The 19,923-nt window shown below is 43.8% G+C and overlaps 1 protein-coding gene across 2 annotated transcripts in view; it reads left to right on the plus strand.

Moving 5' to 3' along the window:
- Positions 1 to 891: 891 nt before the first annotated feature.
- The window catches only part of GPBAR1 (G protein-coupled bile acid receptor 1), a 38,714-nt gene continuing 19,682 nt past the window's right edge, over positions 892 to 19,923 (plus strand). The window contains exon 1 of one of the 2 annotated variants that reach the window (XM_073645708.1): positions 892 to 1,116. The gene's annotated coding sequence lies outside the window, so the exon portion shown is untranslated. Of the gene's footprint in view, positions 1,117 to 13,869; positions 14,059 to 19,923 lie in introns of those variants that run through there. The other variant, XM_073645709.1, reaches the window with a different exon arrangement.

The raw sequence follows: 19,923 nt of genomic DNA on the forward strand, positions 1-19,923 counted from the left end.
AGGATTAGATACACGGCTCAGCAGACAGTATCACACAGGAGAGGATTAGATACACGGCTCAGCAGACGGTATCACACAGGATAGGATTAGATACACGGCTCAGCAGACAGTATCACACAGGAGAGGATTAGATACACGGCACAGCAGACATTATCACACAGGATAGGATTAGATACACAGCTCAGCAGACAGTATCACACAGGATAGGATTAGATACACAGCTCAGCAGACAGTATCACACAGGAGAGGATTAGATACACGGCTCAGCAGACAGTATCACACAGGATAGGATTAGATACACGGCTCAGCAGACAGTATCACACAGGAGAGGATTAGATACACAGCTCAACAGACAGTATCACACAGGATAGGATTAGATACACGGCTCAGCAGACAGTATCACACATGAGGGTTGGATACACAGCTCAGCAGACAGTATCACACATGAGGGTTGGATACACAGCTCAGCAGACAGTATCACACAGGATAGGATTAGATACACGGCTCAGCAGACAGTATCACACAGGATAGGATTAGATACACAGCTCAGCAGACAGTATCACACAGGATAGGATTAGATACACGGCTCAGCAGACAGTATCACACAGGATAGGATTAGATACACGGCTCAGCAGACAGTATCACACATGAGGGTTGGATACACAGCTCAGCAGACAGTATCACACATGAGGGTTGGATACACAGCTCAGCAGACAGTATCACACAGGATAGGATTAGATACACAGCTCAGCAGATAGTATCACACAGGATAGGATTAGATACACGGCTCAGCAGACAGTATCACACAGGATAGGATTAGATACACGGCTCAGCAGACAGTATCACACATGAGGGTTGGATACAGCTGGTGAGTGGATTTCCTCTCTCTGGATGATGAGGCTTCTCCTTTCTCAGGGAGGAGGGAGCGGAGCGCAGAGATCTCAGGAGCCCCTGGATGTGTACAGACGCCGCCACACAGAGACCCCCGGAGCACAGAGACCCCCGGAGCACAGAGACCCCCGGAGCACAGAGATCCCCGGAGCACAGAGACCCCCGGAGCACAGAGACCCCCGGAGCACAGAGATCCCCGGAGCACAGAGACCTCCAGCTTGGACGGTGAGTGCGGCAGAGACCCTATAACCAGACCCCTGGGTCATACACAGCCCGATGCAGCAGAGCTGAGCTTCCACCTGAGATCTCCAGTGCTGTGTGATCGTGCAGAAGGTTTACCTGCAGTCCTATGTGAACCTGCAGTCCTATGTAAACTTGCTCCCACAGCACAGTAGGGCTCTGCTACATCTGCCTGTAGCTGCTTTGTGTTGGCACACTGCGGCTCCTCTTCCTCGATCTTCGCTTCCCTTCAGGGGAGAAGTTTCCATTTTCACATCTGGTCCCAAAAACTAAACTGTAAGGAAACTTTTCCTCCCTTTTACTTTTTTTCTGTTTTTACCAAGAAGCATAACTTTTTCTTTTTCCTGTGTCTGTGGGGGGCTTGTATTTCGGAGGATGGGATGAGATGAAGGTTTTGATGCCATTTAATTTATTGGAAAATGAAAAGAAAATTGTGCACATGTAGTGATGTGGATATTAAGCGATTCAATGCAAGTCAATGGCGGCGAAAACGCCGCGATTCCGCAAAATATTTGGTTGTGCTGCGTATTTTTCTGCAATGATAATCCGCAGCGGAAATTTCCGCAGCATGTGCACAGCACATGCAGATTATCATTGGAGAACATGGCAGACCTTCTACCATGCGTTTCTGCAGCGGAATTGCCGCTGCGGAAACGCTTAAAAAACGCATCGTGTGCACACAGCCTTAGTTAGGAATTCAAGAAAAAAATCGCAGCGATTCCACTAATGTTATTTTTGGATTTAGTTCTCAGTGTTCCCCATGCAGTAAATATGAGCCACTCTCATTATTCTGGGGGTCGGTAAGATTACAGCGACTCCTCATTTATGTGTCTGCAGAAGTTGAAAAAAAAATTAAAAGACCTGGAGATAAAGTGATTTTTTTTTTAAAACTGAAATTTTTTTCTAATTTTTGTTGAATGGAGCCAGATGCTTATTGCAATATTTTTCAGGTTGAGTTGTGCTTTTTTTTTTTTTGTACCATTTTAGTGATCATACTTTTTTTTTCTCTCTTTAGTCTTTTTTTTTAGAGGTCACTTGGCCGAAAAATAGCAATTGTTTTTTTTATGGTGTTTACTGGTCATACGTAATGTTTTGATAGATTTTGATACCAAATATGTTCATTTTTTAAAAAAATATATATATATTTTATTAGTTTACAGTTAGATACAAGAAAGAGACATATATTTTTAATTATTTTTAAACTTTTATTTTTTTTTGTTAATTTTTTGCAATACTTCTTCCCAGCATTTGGGTGTACAAAAATGGCCAACTGCTGTTTTGTATGTCTGTCTTGATGAAGAGATGCTTAGAATTTATTAAGAATCATGTGCCGGGCCTGGAGGACATTTCCGTTGGCATTTATGCCACTTTTGTGGTGTAATTTATGATGAATTTTTCAGCCATGGCACCTCCCGGAGTAGCTCTTAATCACTTCTCGAAAAGTTGTTGGAAGTGGAATATAAAACAATAAAAGATGGAGAATTCTTTCTCTACTTCTTGCACAAAAATTTTGTGAATTCCAAGCAGTTTTCCGGCAGAACTGATGAATCTGGGGCCCTTGTATTTTCGTCTCTCACCGTTTTTAAGATCTCTGCTTGTTGTCATGGACTGATAACGAATATTCCTATTTGTAACAAATCGTCCACTAAGTGAACGGAAATAAAATACAATGTATCAGTTTAGAAAATCCTCTGTGAGCTGAAAAGAGCGTGGGAGGCCCCATAGGCTGCCATTGGAGCTGGGGTCCTATTGAGGACCACCCATCGTCGCCATCTTGGTACACCTGTGATTCTTGGGAGATCTTGATTTTCAGTCTCTACTATAACTCTTAAGACAATAAACATCATCAAGAGGAAAAACATCAAAATGCCAAAATGTTTTTTCTTTTGGTGCAGCACCTCCCCACAAAATTGCAAAAAAAAAAACATGTGTTTACCAATATGGTATCATTTATAACATTAGCTCAGTGCGCAAAAACAAAATTCTTGCACATCTTCTCCATAAGTGGAAAAATAAAGTTATGGCTCAAAACTTTACAAAATTCAGATTTTTTTTTTGTACCATTAAAATATACATAAAAATGTAAACAAGTTTGGTATCAACATATTTGTAATCAATTCAGTTCATTTTTACCGTTCAAAGATCCCCAAAAAAAAAAAAAAAAAAACAAAGAAGGGAAGGAAAAAACGAAAGCGCAAAAAAAGATAAATGGGCGGAATAATGGTCTGTAAAAGTGTTTTCGATGAATGTTGTTCTTTGTATCAGACGCTTCTCACATTTCAGGGATGATTTGTATAAAAGGAGGAAGGGGTAACTATTCATCCTCACAGTGAACTTCCCCATCCAGGACCTGATATTTGCTGCATTATCAAATGTTCTGAATTATCCGACAGCCATCTAATTCCAGTCCTGACTGTTTAACCCGTTTGATGCTGTGGTCACTACTGACTGTGGCATCTAAGCAGTTCGTCAGAGGGCTTCTACCAGTGACCCCAAAATAAAGGTAACCTGCTATTTACGCTGCTCGTAAAAACAGGCAAATTTTAAACCAATGTATTCAGTTCTCAGAGAATTTTCTAACCTGGAAACATTGTAACAAACCCTCAGCTGTGAAAAGTGTTAGGTCTGTATGATAGCTGTATCCAATCTTGTACAAGAATGATTCTATTCCCATTGACCATTATTGATGACACTTCTGTTCTGTGAAACACGCAGAGGGATAATGCACACAGTGATGTCACAGTACAGGGATAATGCACACAGTGATGTCACAGTACAGGGATAATACACACAGTGATGTCACAGTACAGGGATAATACACAAAGTGATGTCACAGCACAGGGATAATGCACACAGTGATGTCACAGTACCGGGATAATACAAACAGCGATGTCACAGTACAGGGATAATGCACACAGCGATGTCACAGTACAGGGATAATGCACACAGCGATGTCACAGTACAGGGAAAATGCACACAGTGATGTCACAGTACAGGGAAAATGCACACAGTGATGTCACAGTACAGGGATAATGCACACAGTGATGTCACAGTACAGGGATAATACACTCAGTGATGTCACAGTACAGGGACAATACACACAGTGATGTCACAGTACAGAGATAATGCACACAGCGATGTCACAGTACAGAGATAATGCACACAGCGATGTCACAGTACAGGAATAATGCACACAGTGATGTCACAGTACAGGATAATACACACAGTGATGTCACAGTACAGAGATAATGCACACAGTGATGTCACAGAACAGGGATAATGCACACAGTGATGTCACAGTACAGGGATAATGCACACAGTGATGTCACAGTACAGAGATAATGCACACAGTGATCTCACAGTACAGGGATAATGCACACAGTGATGTCACAGTACAGAGATAATGCACACAGTGATGTCACAGTACAGGATAATACACACAGTGATGTCACAGCACAGAGATAATACACACAGTGATGTCACAGCACAGAGATAATACACACAGTGATGTCACAGTACAGGGAAAATACACACAGTGATGTCACAGTATAGGGATAATACACACAGTGATGTCACAGTACAGGGATAATGCACACAGTGATGTCACAGTACAGGGATAATACACACAGTGATGTCACAGTACAGGGATAATACACACAGTGTTGTCACAATACAGGGATAATGCACACAGTGATGTCACAGTACAGGGATAATACACAGAGTGATGTCACAGTGCAGAGATAATACACACAGTGTTGTCACAGTACAGGGATAATACACACAGTGATGTCACAGTACAGGGATAATGCACACAGTGATGTCACAGTACAGAGATAATGCACACAGTGATCTCACAGTACAGGGATAATGCACACAGTGATGTCACAGTACAGAGATAATGCACACAGTGATATCACAGTACAGGATAATACACACAGTGATGTCACAGCACAGAGATAATACACACAGTGATGTCACAGCACAGAGATAATACACACAGTGATGTCACAGTACAGGGAAAATGCACACAGTGATGTCACAGTACAGGGAAAATGCACACAGTGATGTCACAGTACAGGGATAATGCACACAGTGATGTCACAGTACAGGGATAATACACTCAGTGATGTCACAGTACAGGGACAATACACACAGTGATGTCACAGTACAGAGATAATGCACACAGCGATGTCACAGTACAGAGATAATGCACACAGCGATGTCACAGTACAGGAATAATGCACACAGTGATGTCACAGTACAGGATAATACACACAGTGATGTCACAGTACAGAGATAATGCACACAGTGATGTCACAGAACAGGGATAATGCACACAGTGATGTCACAGTACAGGGATAATACACACAGTGATGTCACAGTACAGAGATAATGCACACAGTGATCTCACAGTACAGGGATAATGCACACAGTGATGTCACAGTACAGAGATAATGCACACAGTGATGTCACAGTACAGGATAATACACACAGTGATGTCACAGCACAGAGATAATACACACAGTGATGTCACAGCACAGAGATAATACACACAGTGATGTCACAGTACAGGGAAAATACACACAGTGATGTCACAGTATAGGGATAATACACACAGTGATGTCACAGTACAGGGATAATGCACACAGTGATGTCACAGTACAGGGATAATACACACAGTGATGTCACAGTACAGGGATAATACACACAGTGTTGTCACAATACAGGGATAATGCACACAGTGATGTCACAGTACAGGGATAATACACAGAGTGATGTCACAGTGCAGAGATAATACACACAGTGTTGTCACAGTACAGGGATAATACACACAGTGATGTCACAGTACAGGGATAATGCACACAGTGATGTCACAGTACAGAGATAATGCACACAGTGATCTCACAGTACAGGGATAATGCACACAGTGATGTCACAGTACAGAGATAATGCACACAGTGATATCACAGTACAGGATAATACACACAGTGATGTCACAGCACAGAGATAATACACACAGTGATGTCACAGCACAGAGATAATACACACAGTGATGTCACAGTACAGGGATAATACACACAGTGATGTCACAGTATAGGGATAATACACACAGTGATGTCACAGTACAGGGATAATGCACACAGTGATGTCACAGTACAGGGATAATACACACAGTGATGTCACAGTACAGGGATAATACACACAGTGTTGTCACAATACAGGGATAATGCACACAGTGATGTCACAGTACAGGGATAATACACAGAGTGATGTCACAGTGCAGAGATAATACACACAGTGTTGTCACAGTACAGGGATAATACACTCGGTGATGTCACAGTACAGGGACAATACACACAGTGATGTCACAGTACAGGGATAATACACACAGTGATGTCACAGTACAGAGATAATACACACAGTGATGACACATTGCAGAGATAATGCACACAGTGTGGTCACAGTACAGGGATAATGCACACAGTGATGTCACAGTACAGGAATAATACACACAGTGATGTCACAGTACAGAGATAATACAGTGATGTCACAGTACAGAGATAATACACAGTGAGGTCACAGTATAGGGATAATACACAAAGTGATGTCACAGTACAGGGATAATACACACAGTGATGTCACAGTACGGGGATAATACACACAGTGATGTCACAGTACAGGGATAATACACACAGTGATGCCCCAGTACAGGGATAATACACACAGTGATGTCACAGTACAGGGATAATACACACAGTGATGTCACAGTACGGGGATAATACACACAGTGATGTCACAGTACAGAGATAATACACACAGTGATGTCACAGTACAGGGATAATACAGTGATGTCACAGTACAGGGATAATACACATAATGATGTCACAGTACAGGGATAATACAGTGATGTCACAGTACAGGGATAATACACACAGTGATGTCACAGTACAGGGATAATACACACAGTGATGTCACAGTACAGGGATAATACACACAGTGATGTCACAGTACAGGGATTATACACACAGTGATGTCACAGTACAGGGATAATGCACACAGTGATGTCACAGTACAGGGATAATACACACAGTGATGTCACAGTACAGGGATAATACACACAGTGATGTCACAGTACAGGGATAATACACACAGTGATGTCACGGTACAGAGATAATACACACAGTGATGTCACAGTACAGGGATAATACAGTGATGTCACAGTACAGGGATAATACACACAGTGATGTCACAGTACAGGGATAATACAGTGATGTCACAGTACAGGGATAATACACACAGTGATGTCACAGTACAGGGATAATACACACAGTGATATCACAGTACAGGGATTATACACAGTGATGTCACAGTACAGGGATAATGCACACAGTGATGTCACAGTACAGGGATAATACACACAGTGATGTCACAGTACAGGGATAATACACACAGTGATGTCACAGTACAGGGACAATACACACAGTGATGTCACAGTACAGGGATAATACAGTGATGTCACAGTACAGAGATAATACACAGTGAGGTCACAGTATAGGGATAATACACAAAGTGATGTCACAGTACAGGGATAATACACACAGTGATGTCACAGTACAGGGATAATACACACAGTGATGTCACAGTACAGGGATAATACACACAGTGATGTCACAGTACAGAGATAATACACACAGTGATGTCACAGTACAGGGATAATACAGTGATGTCACAGTACAGGGATAATACACACAGTGATGTCACAGTACAGGTATAATACAGTGATGTCACAGTACAGGGATAATACACACAGTGATGTCACAGTACAGGGATAATACACACAGTGATGTCACAGTACAGGGATAATACACACAGTGTTGTCACAGTACAGGGATAATACACACAGTGATGTCACAGTACAGGGATAATGCACACAGTAATGTCACAGTTCAGGGATAATGCACACAATGATGTCACAGTACAGGGATAATACACTCGGTGATGTCACAGTACAGGGACAATACACACAGTGATGTCACAGTACAGGGATAATACACACAGTGATGTCACAGTACAGAGATAATACACACAGTGATGACACATTGCAGAGATAATGCACACAGTGTGGTCACAGTACAGGGATAATGCACACAGTGATGTCACAGTACAGGAATAATACACACAGTGATGTCACAGTACAGAGATAATACAGTGATGTCACAGTACAGAGATAATACACAGTGAGGTCACAGTATAGGGATAATACACAAAGTGATGTCACAGTACAGGGATAATACACACAGTGATGTCACAGTACAGGGATAATACACACAGTGATGTCACAGTACGGGGATAATACACACAGTGATGTCACAGTACAGAGATAATACACACAGTGATGTCACAGTACAGGGATAATACAGTGATGTCACAGTACAGGGATAATACACACAATGATGTCACAGTACAGGGATAATACAGTGATGTCACAGTACAGGGATAATACACACAGTGATGTCACAGTACAGGGATAATACACACAGTGATGTCACAGTACAGGGATAATACACACAGTGATGTCACAGTACAGGGATTATACACACAGTGATGTCACAGTACAGGGATAATGCACACAGTGATGTCACAGTACAGGGATAATACACACAGTGATGTCACAGTACAGGGATAATACACACAGTGATGTCACAGTACAGGGATAATACACACAGTGATGTCACAGTACAGAGATAATACACACAGTGATGTCACAGTACAGGGATAATACAGTGATGTCACAGTACAGGGATAATACACACAGTGATGTCACAGTACAGGGATAATACAGTGATGTCACAGTACAGGGATAATACACACAGTGATGTCACAGTACAGGGATAATACACACAGTGATGTGACAGTACAGGGATTATACACAGTGATGTCACAGTACAGGGATAATGCACACAGTGATGTCACAGTACAGGGATAATACACACAGTGATGTCACAGTACAGGGATAATACACACAGTGATGTCACAGTACAGGGACAATACACACAGTGATGTCACAGTACAGGGATAATACAGTGATGTCACAGTACAGAGATAATACACAGTGAGGTCACAGTATAGGGATAATACACAAAGTGATGTCACAGTACAGGGATAATACACACAGTGATGTCACAGTACAGGGATAATACACACAGTGATGTCACAGTACAGGGATAATACACACAGTGATGTCACAGTACAGAGATAATACACACAGTGATGTCACAGTACAGGGATAATACAGTGATGTCACAGTACAGGGATAATACACACAGTGATGTCACAGTACAGGGATAATACAGTGATGTCACAGTACAGGGATAATACACACAGTGATGTCACAGTACAGGGATAATACACACAGTGATGTCACAGTACAGGGATAATACACACAGTGATGTCACAGTACAGGGATAATACACACAGTGTTGTCACAGTACAGGGATAATACACACAGTGATGTCACAGTACAGGGATAATGCACACAGTGATGTCACAGTTCAGGGATAATGCACACAATGATGTCACAGTACAGGGATAATACACTCGGTGATGTCACAGTACAGGGACAATACACACAGTGATGTCACAGTACAGGGATAATGCACACAGTGATGTCACAGTACAGGAATAATACACACAGTGATGTCACAGTACAGAGATAATACAGTGATGTCACAGTACAGAGATAATACACAGTGAGGTCACAGTATAGGGATAATACACAAAGTGATGTCACAGTACAGGGATAATACACACAGTGATGTCACAGTACAGGGATAATACACACAGTGATGTCACAGTACGGGGATAATACACACAGTGATGTCACAGTACAGGGATAATACAGTGATGTCACAGTACAGGGATAATACACACAATGATGTCACAGTACAGGGATAATACAGTGATGTCACAGTACAGGGATAATACACACAGTGATGTCACAGTACAGGGATAATACACACAGTGATGTCACAGTACAGGGATAATACACACAGTGATGTCACAGTACAGGGATTATACACACAGTGATGTCACAGTACAGGGATAATGCACACAGTGATGTCACAGTACAGGGATAATACACACAGTGATGTCACAGTACAGGGATAATACACACAGTGATGTCACAGTACAGGGATAATACACACAGTGATGTCACAGTACAGAGATAATACACACAGTGATGTCACAGTACAGGGATAATACAGTGATGTCACAGTACAGGGATAATACACACAGTGATGTCACAGTACAGGGATAATACAGTGATGTCACAGTACAGGGATAATACACACAGTGATGTCACAGTACAGGGATAATACACACAGTGATGTCACAGTACAGGGATTATACACAGTGATGTCACAGTACAGGGATAATGCACACAGTGATGTCACAGTACAGGGATAATACACACAGTGATGTCACAGTACAGGGATAATACACACAGTGATGTCACAGTACAGGGACAATACACACAGTGATGTCACAGTACAGGGATAATACAGTGATGTCACAGTACAGAGATAATACACAGTGAGGTCACAGTATAGGGATAATACACAAAGTGATGTCACAGTACAGGGATAATACACACAGTGATGTCACAGTACAGGGATAATACACACAGTGATGTCACAGTACAGGGATAATACACACAGTGATGTCACAGTACAGAGATAATACACACAGTGATGTCACAGTACAGGGATAATACAGTGATGTCACAGTACAGGGATAATACACACAGTGATGTCACAGTACAGGGATAATACAGTGATGTCACAGTACAGGGATAATACACACAGTGATGTCACAGTACAGGGATAATACACACAGTGATGTCACAGTACAGGGATAATACACACAGTGATGTCACAGTACAGGGATAATGCACACAGTGATGTTACAGTACAGGGATAATACACACAGTGATGTCACAGTACAGGGATAATACACACAGTGATGTCACAGTACAGGGATTATACACACAGTGATGTCACAGTACAGAGATAATACACACAGTGATGTCACAGTACAGGGATAATACAGTGATGTCACAGTACAGGGATAATACACACAGTGATGTCACAGTACAGGGATAATACAGTGATGTCACAGTACAGGGATAATACACACAGTGATGTCACAGTACAGGGATAATACACACAGTGATGTCACAGTACAGGGATTATACACAGTGATGTCACAGTACAGGGATAATACACACAGTGATGTCACACTACAGGGATAATACACACAGTGATGTCACAGTACAGAGATAACACACACAGTGATGCCACAGTACAGGGATAATACACACAGTGATGTCACAGTACAGGGATAATACACACAGTGATGTCACAGTACAGGGATAATGCACACAGTGATGTCACAGTACAGGGATAATACACACAGTGATGTCACAGTACAGGGATAATACACACAATGATGTCACAGTACAGGGATTATACACACAGTGATGTCACAGTACAGGGATAATGCACACAGTGATGTCACAGTACAGGGATAATACACACAGTGATGTCACAGTACAGGGATAATACACACAGTGATGTGACAGTACAGGGATTATACACACAGTGATGTCACAGTACAGGGATAATACACAGAGTGATGTCACAGTACAGGGATAATACACACAGTGATGTCACAGTACAGGGATAATACACACAGTGATGTCACAGTACAGAGATAACACACACAGTGATGTCACAGTACAGGGATAATACACACAGTGATGTCACAGTACAGGGATAATATACACAGTGATGTCACAGTACAGGGATAATACACACAGTGATGTCACAGTACAGGGATTATACACAGTGATGTCACAGTACAGGGATAATACACACAGTGATGTCACACTACAGGGATAATACACACAGTGATGTCACAGTACAGAGATAACACACACAGTGATGTCACAGTACAGGGATAATACACACAGTGATGTCACAGTACAGGGATAATACACACAGTGATGTCACAGTACAGGGATAATACACACAGTGATGTCACAGTACAGGGATTATACACAGTGATGTCACAGTACAGGGATAATACACACAGTGATGTCACAGTACAGGGATAATACACCCAGTGATGTCACAGTACAGGGATAATACACACAGTGATGTCACAGTACAGGGATTCTACACACAGTGATGTCACAGTACAGGGATAATGCACACAGTGATGTCACAGTACAGGGATTATACACAGTGATGTCACAGTACAGGGATAATGCACACAGTGATGTCACAGTACAGGGATAATACACACAGTGATGTCACAGTACAGGGATAATACACACAGTGATGTCACAGTACAGGGATTATACACACAGTGATGTCACAGTACAGGGATAATGCACACAGTGATGTCACAGTACAGGGATAATACACACAGTGATGTCACAGTACAGGGATAATACACACAGTGATGTGACAGTACAGGGATTATACACACAGTGATGTCACAGTACAGGGATAATACACACAGTGATGTCACAGTACAGGGATAATACACACAGTGATGTCACAGTACAGGGATAATACACACAGTGATGTCACAGTACAGAGATAACACACACAGTGATGTCACAGTACAGGGATAATACACACAGTGATGTCACAGTACGGGGATAATATACACAGTGATGTCACAGTACAGGGATAATACACACAGTGATGTGACAGTACAGGGATTATACACACAGTGATGTCACAGTACAGGGATAATACACACAGTGATGTCACAGTACAGGGATAATACACACAGTGATGTCACAGTACAGAGATAATACACACAGTGATGTCACAGTACAGGGATAATACACACAGTGATGTCACAGTACATGGATAATACACACAGTGATGTCACAGTACAGAGATAATACACACAGTGTTGTGACAGTACAGGGATTATACACACAGTGATGTCACAGTACAGGGATAATACACACAGTGATGTCACAGTACAGGGATAATACACACAGTGATGTGACAGTACAGGGATTATACACACAGTGATGTCACAGTACAGGGATAATACACACAGTGATGTCACAGTACAGGGATAATACACACAGTGATGTCACAGTACAGAGATAATACACACAGTGATGTCACAGTACAGGGATAATGCACACAGTGATGTCACAGTACAGAGATAATACACACAGTGATGTCACAGTACAGAGATAATACACACAGTGATGTCACACTATAGTGATCACTATCTGTACATTTTGTTAGGTATGAGATGCCCCGTCGGTTCTTGCACCCCAGATCTGCCGCTGATCCGTTCCTCTTTTGGTAGTGAGGCCTCTGATCTCCAGAGGGATCTCCCATTTTCTGGGTATTTAAGAAGCCCCTGGACCCCAATGTACAGTCTGGGCCCCTCTCCTGCCCGGTGTCATGTTTACACTTGTGGCCAAGAGTTTGACTGACACAGATTTTGTTTTTCACATTTTGCTGTTCAGTGTTTGTCTCCTAATGGGTGAAGCGACCTCTGAGGCTCCGGGATCTGGGTGAGGCCACAGCCTCCACTCCTCCTATAGTTACTTCCCCGGGGTTATTGAGATTGTCACAAACGTTACTGCGATGTCAGGGAATCGCATAAGTAGCAATTCCACAATAGGTATCAGTAAGTGAGATCTGATGATGATGGTGATAATAATCTAGGAAGCAGAGAAGTGATAAAGTCCAGAGTGCTCGCCCGGCAGATGACAATCATAAATCTTCTGACGGTGGAGCCGTACTGGCACCTCTCATACCCGCGCCTGTGAGACGCTGTATGGATCGCGCATTCACCATGAAGGAATATGACATTTCTCAGCCGGTAAGTGCTTGGGATTTCTCAGCAGTTTTTGGTTGGATCAGATGATAAGAATTCTGCAGAATACAAGCTGCCATTTCCCGGACGGAGCTGAGTCTCCAGAGCTGCGCTCACCGGCTCTGCCATCCAGAAAACCTTCTGGACTGACCTATGTTGTGGAGTTGCTATTTGGGTTATTGCCAATATAAAAAGTTCTTAGGTTATTAACCCCTTAAGGATGCAGCTAATTTTCATTTTTGTATTTGAGCTTTTTTTTTTTTTCACTATTTATTTTTCTGCCCATCGCCATTGAGGGACCGTTTTTTGCGGGACAAGTTGTAGTTTTGAAGGATATTATTCACTTTATCATATAATGTACTGAAAAATTGGAAGTAAGAACCTCCAAGTGCAGCGAAATGGTGAAAAGAAAACCTCTGCACTTTTGCCATTGATTTTTTTGGGGGGGGTTTGTGCAGGTTTTATTACTAATTTAATGATTTAAAAAAGTTCTGAAATTTGTCAGAACAAGTACTTAGGACGTGACGCCATTTTCTGTAACTTTTTTTTATTTCCCCATTGATGGATACAATTGTTTGAGGGATTGTGTCTGTGTGCGGGGAGCTGTCGTTTATTGCAGCTAATTGGGGAACAGACAACATGAAGCAATGAGCACTTTGTATTTTTGTGGGAAGTGCAGCGATCAGATAGCGCAATCCTTTTGTTTTCTCTATGGCGTTAATATCTTATGTGTTAAATAATGTTATATTTTGATAGACCGGACTCTTACGCTGTGATACCAAATTCCCTTTTTTTTAATCTCTTGATTTTTGAATGGGGAGGATTTATACTTTTTTATTTTTTAATATTTTTTAAAACCTTTTTTTACTTTATTCTTGACTCTCCCTTGGGGTTTTGAAGCTGCAATTGTTTCATCATTTGTATTTTTTTTTTAATAATTAGTCTCGGATTAAGCCCAGTCTCTTAGCCGACCCCAGCTCCATAGCAGCACATGATAGCATCCTGGAGGCAGCGATGGACGTCCGACTGAATATCCCATCAGTATCACTCACATTAATTCTGCTGTCAGAGAACAGCAGCGATCAGAGCTAGCGGATGGAGGCACCTGCCCAGTACGGAGCAGGCTCAGTATATATCTAATTACGGAGCAGGCAAGGGTTAAATTCCTGAAACTTTCTTCTATATTTTTTATTTCAATTCGTCACCATTAGTGTTGAGCGATACCTTCCGATATCGGGAAATATCGGATCGGATTGGATCGGACCGATACTGAAAAAGTATCGGATATCGCCGATTCCGATACCGGAAACCAATGCAAGTCAATGGGACAGAAATATCGGAATGAAAATAAACCCTTTCTTTCCTTGTAGGTTAATTCTACATGAAGGAAAACAACTAAGAATAATGTAGAATGTATTGGGGGAGGTGGGGGAGGCAATAAAGGCATAGAGGTTTAGCCCAATCAAATGGAATAGCAGGAATTAATATTTTTTTTTAAGACGTTCTGAGTTACGGAAATATTGACTATGTTAAGTATTTTTATATTTTGTCAGATATTTATGTTTCACTACTTCCATGCTCTTCACCTTCTTCTTCACCTTCTTGGTATTATTCTTTTTTTATACATTCTTCATATACTTCTTATTCAACTATTATTCTTCTTCATATTCTACTTCTTCATCTTCTTCATATTCTTCTTCTTCATCATATTCTTATTTGTGACAGGCATTCCTGTAGTTGTTATCTATAAAAGGTTGGACATTACACCTTTCGTTCTGCCCGTCACAAAAGATTTACAACAGGATTTGTCCGCGTTCAGTTTGGCCTGCAGCAGCAGGTCTTTTCCAGGGGCACCACGAGGAGGAACGGACTCACCCCCATACACTGCTTAGTCATCTTCTGCTTTTAATTTAGATATTATCTTTTGCTCTGATTTTTAGTCTTATGCTTAATGTTCTTCCGCTTTTTGTTCTGCAGCTTCTTGTATTTCTGCTTCTTGGTTTTCTGTCTCTTGTTCTTCTGTATCTTGGTGCTTGTCTTCTCTTCTTTGTCCTCTTGGTCAAGTTCTTCAGGGTCATCTTCTTGGTCTTCTTCGGGGTGGTCTTCAGGGTCGTCGTCTTCGGCGGTCCTCGTCTTCGGGGTCCTCGTCTTCTTTGGGTTGGTCTTCTGGGTCCTCGTCTTCGGGGTCCTCGTCTTCTTCGGGGTGGTCTTCAGGGTCCTCGTCTTCTTCAGGGTGGTCTTCAGGGTCCTCGTCTTCTTCAGGGTGGTCTTCAGGGTCCTATTCTTCAGGGTCGTCGTCTTCGGGGTCCTCGTCTTCTTCGGGTTGGTCTTCAGGGTCCTCGTCTTCAGGGTCCTCGTCATGGAGATCCAGAGTGATTACCAAGAACCATTTCAAAAAGCTTGAACTTGGAAATGTAGCAGAAGGTACAAGAAGGCTGAGGAACTACCAAGGACCAGCTGATGGTACTGGAACCCGGATGGGTAGCAGAAGGTACCCATGTAAAAAAAAGTTTCAAGGCCGCGAGCCGGCCGCAGTTACCAAAACCCACAGTCCTACAGGGGGTGCTTGTCCTATTGGCACTATGGAACCAGCCTTCATTGCCAGATCCCGCAGCCCACATAGGAGTCACCTAAACTGCAGGCACCATAGAGTCGGCTAACCCGATCGCAACACGACAGGACAACGCATTGGAGGCAAAGTGACGTTGACACTACCTGGAAACAGCTGGCGTGCTGGAACCAGGCTGGGCAGGAGGGAGTACCCGTGCCAAAGACACTGCCGAGAACCAGCTGACAGTACTGGAACCCGGATGGGTAGTAGAAGGTACTAGAGCAAATGGAACTACCGAGGACCAGCTGACGGTACTGGAACCCGGATAGGTAGCAGAAGGTACAAGAGCCAATGGAACTGCCGAAGACCAGCTGACGGTACTGGAACTCGGTTACTAAGCAGGAGGTACCTGTGCCAGAAAGCACTACCAAGGACCAGCAGACGTTGGTGGAACTTGGATACCGAGAAGGAGGCACCTAATCCAAAGGCACTGCCGAGAACCAGCTGACGGTACTGGAACCCGGATGGGTAGCAGAAGGTACCCAAGTAAAAAAAAGTTTCAAGGCCGCGAGCCGGCCGCAGTTACCAAAACCCACAGTCCTACAGGGGGTGCTTGTCCTATTGGCACTATGGAACCAGCCTTCATTGCCAGATCCCGCAGCCCACATAGGAGTCACCTAAACTGCAGGCACCATAGAGTCGGCTAACCCGATCGCAACACGACAGGACAACGCATTGGAGGCAAAGTGACGTTGACACTACCCGGAAACAGCTGGCGTGCTGGAACCAGGCTGGGCAGGAGAGAGTACCCGTGCCAAAGACACTGCGGGGAAACAGCTGGCGGTGCTGGAACCCGGGGTAAATACTAAAAACAGAGTGGAGCCAGAGGCGTAATTGGAGCAACTTTAAAATCTGTAGTAGTGTGAATGTGGACAGAGCAGGAGAATTTGCCGGACACACAGCAGGGGAACAGCTGACGTTACTGAACCCCAATAACACTGGAGCAAGCGTTGACTGTGCAGACGGCACTTCTGAGCAGCAACTAGCGGTATTGGAGCCCAAGGTAAATACTAAAAACAGAGGAGCCAGAGGTGTATTTGGAGGAGGTTTTAAATCAGTAGTACAGTGGATGTGGACAAAGCAGGAGAATTTGCCGGACACACAGCAGGGGAACAGCTGACGTTACTGAACCCCAATAACACTGGAGCAAGCGTTGATTGTGCAGACGGCACTTCTGAGCAGCAACTAGCGGTATTGGAGCCCAGGGTAAATACTAAAAACAGAGGAGCCAGAGGTGTATTTGTAGGAGGTTTTAAATCAGTAGTACAGTGGATGTGGACAAAGCAGGAGAATTTGCCGGACACACGCAGGGGAACAGCTGACGTTACTGAACCCCAATAACACGGCAGCAAGTGTTGACTGTGCAGATGGCACTTCCGAGCGCCAACTGGCGGTGTTGGAGCTCAGGAATAATACTGAAAACAGAGGAGCCAGAGGTGTAATTGGAGCAAGTTTTAAATCAGTAGTACAGTGGATGTGGACAAAGCAGGAGAAATTGCCGTCCGCACAGCAGGGGAACAGCTGACGTTACTGAACCCCAATAACACGGCAGCAAGCGTTGACTGTGTTGACGGCACTTCCGAGTGCCAACTGGCGGTGTTGGAGCTCAGGGATTACTGTTCAGGTGGTAGAAACATGAACACAACAGGAGACCTGGATACTGTTGCCAACCAATTATTTATTCTGGAAGAGGACTGGCAAATTCATGAGAGATCCAGGCCTTGTTCATTTTGAGAAAAGTCAGCCGGTCAACGTTATCGGAGGATAGTCGCATGCGACGGTCTGTTAGTACACCACCTGCGGCACTAAAGACGCGTTCCGATAATACACTAGCAGCAGGGCAAGCTAGCACCTCCAATGCATACTGGCTAAGCTCTGGCCATGTATCCAGCTTACAGACCCAAAACTTGAAGGGAGAAGAGCCGTCTGGGAGTACACTAAGAGGGCAAGACATGTAGTCTGTCACCATCTGACGGAAATGTTGCCTCCTGCTGACTGGAGCCGTCAGTGATGGTGTAGACATTTGTGGCGGCAGGGACACAAAACTTTGCCACATTTCGGCCATACTGGTCTTGCCTTGTGCTGAAGCGCTGCTTCTGCTCCCTCTTTGTGCAGAGCTTCCTCCACTGCCTCGACACACTGAGCTGCTTTGTAAAGCACTAGCAGCACTGCTCTCGGTTGGAATGGAGAACATGATGGAATGCACCAGTGCGTCTTGGTACGCCCGCATTTTACGCTCCCGGTTCAACGGTGTTATGAGGCTTTGTAAGTTGTCCCGGTAGCGAGGATCTAGGAGGGTGGACACCCAATAATCAGCCGTGTTGAGAATGTGGGCGATGCGGCGGTCGTTTCTCAGGCACTGCAGCATGAAATCAACCATGTGCTGCAGACTGCCAACTGGCCAAGAAACGCTGTCCCCTGCTTGAGGCGTGATCTCTGCCTGCTCTGCATCACCCCACCCTCGCTCTAGATACTGACTACTAGAGCATTGTGTACCTCCCTCCTCTGGACAGATGTCTTCCTCATCCATTGACTCCTCCTCATCCTCCTCACAAAGTGTCCCCTGCCTAGGCCTTTGTGAGGAACCACGTTGCGCAGGCTGTAGAGAAGCAGATGGCATTTGTGACTCCTCATCCTCCACCTCTTCCAAAACCTCGTCCCTTAGTGCTTGCAGTGCTTTTTCAAGCAGGCAGATAAGGGGGATAGTCATGCTGACTAGTGCATCATCTGCACTCGCCATCCGCGTGGAATAATCGAAGGCACGCAAAACGTGGCAAATGTCCTTCATAGAGGCCCACTCAGTGGTGGTGAAGTGTGAACGGCGCGCACTGCGACTTGTTTGCGCCTGCTGCAGCTGGTACTCCATTACTGCTGCCTGCCGCTCACACAACCTCTCCAACATATGTAACGTTGAATTCCACCTGGTGGGTAGGTCACATATGATGCGATGTTCCGGAAGACGTAATCGGCGCTGCAGAGCTGCAATGTGTGATCTTGCGTTGCTGGAACGCCGCAAGTGAGCGCACTCTATGCGGACCTTGTGAAGCAGTGCATCAAGATCCGGATAGTCCCTCAAAAAACTCTGCACGACCAAGTTGAGCACATGTGCCAGACATGGGATGTGAGTGAGGTTGCCTAGGCCCAGAGCTGCCACCAGATTTCGGCCATTGTCACACACTACCATGCCTGGGTGGAGATTCGCTGGCACATACCACACGTCGCTCTGCATTTGGTGGCATTCCATAGCTCCTGCGCTGTGT

This window comes from Phyllobates terribilis, unplaced genomic scaffold (genome assembly GCF_046119375.1).
Source record: "Phyllobates terribilis strain yellow unplaced genomic scaffold, ASM4611937v1 Scaffold_9__5_contigs__length_417890890, whole genome shotgun sequence".
Classification (NCBI taxonomy): domain Eukaryota; kingdom Metazoa; phylum Chordata; class Amphibia; order Anura; family Dendrobatidae; genus Phyllobates; species Phyllobates terribilis.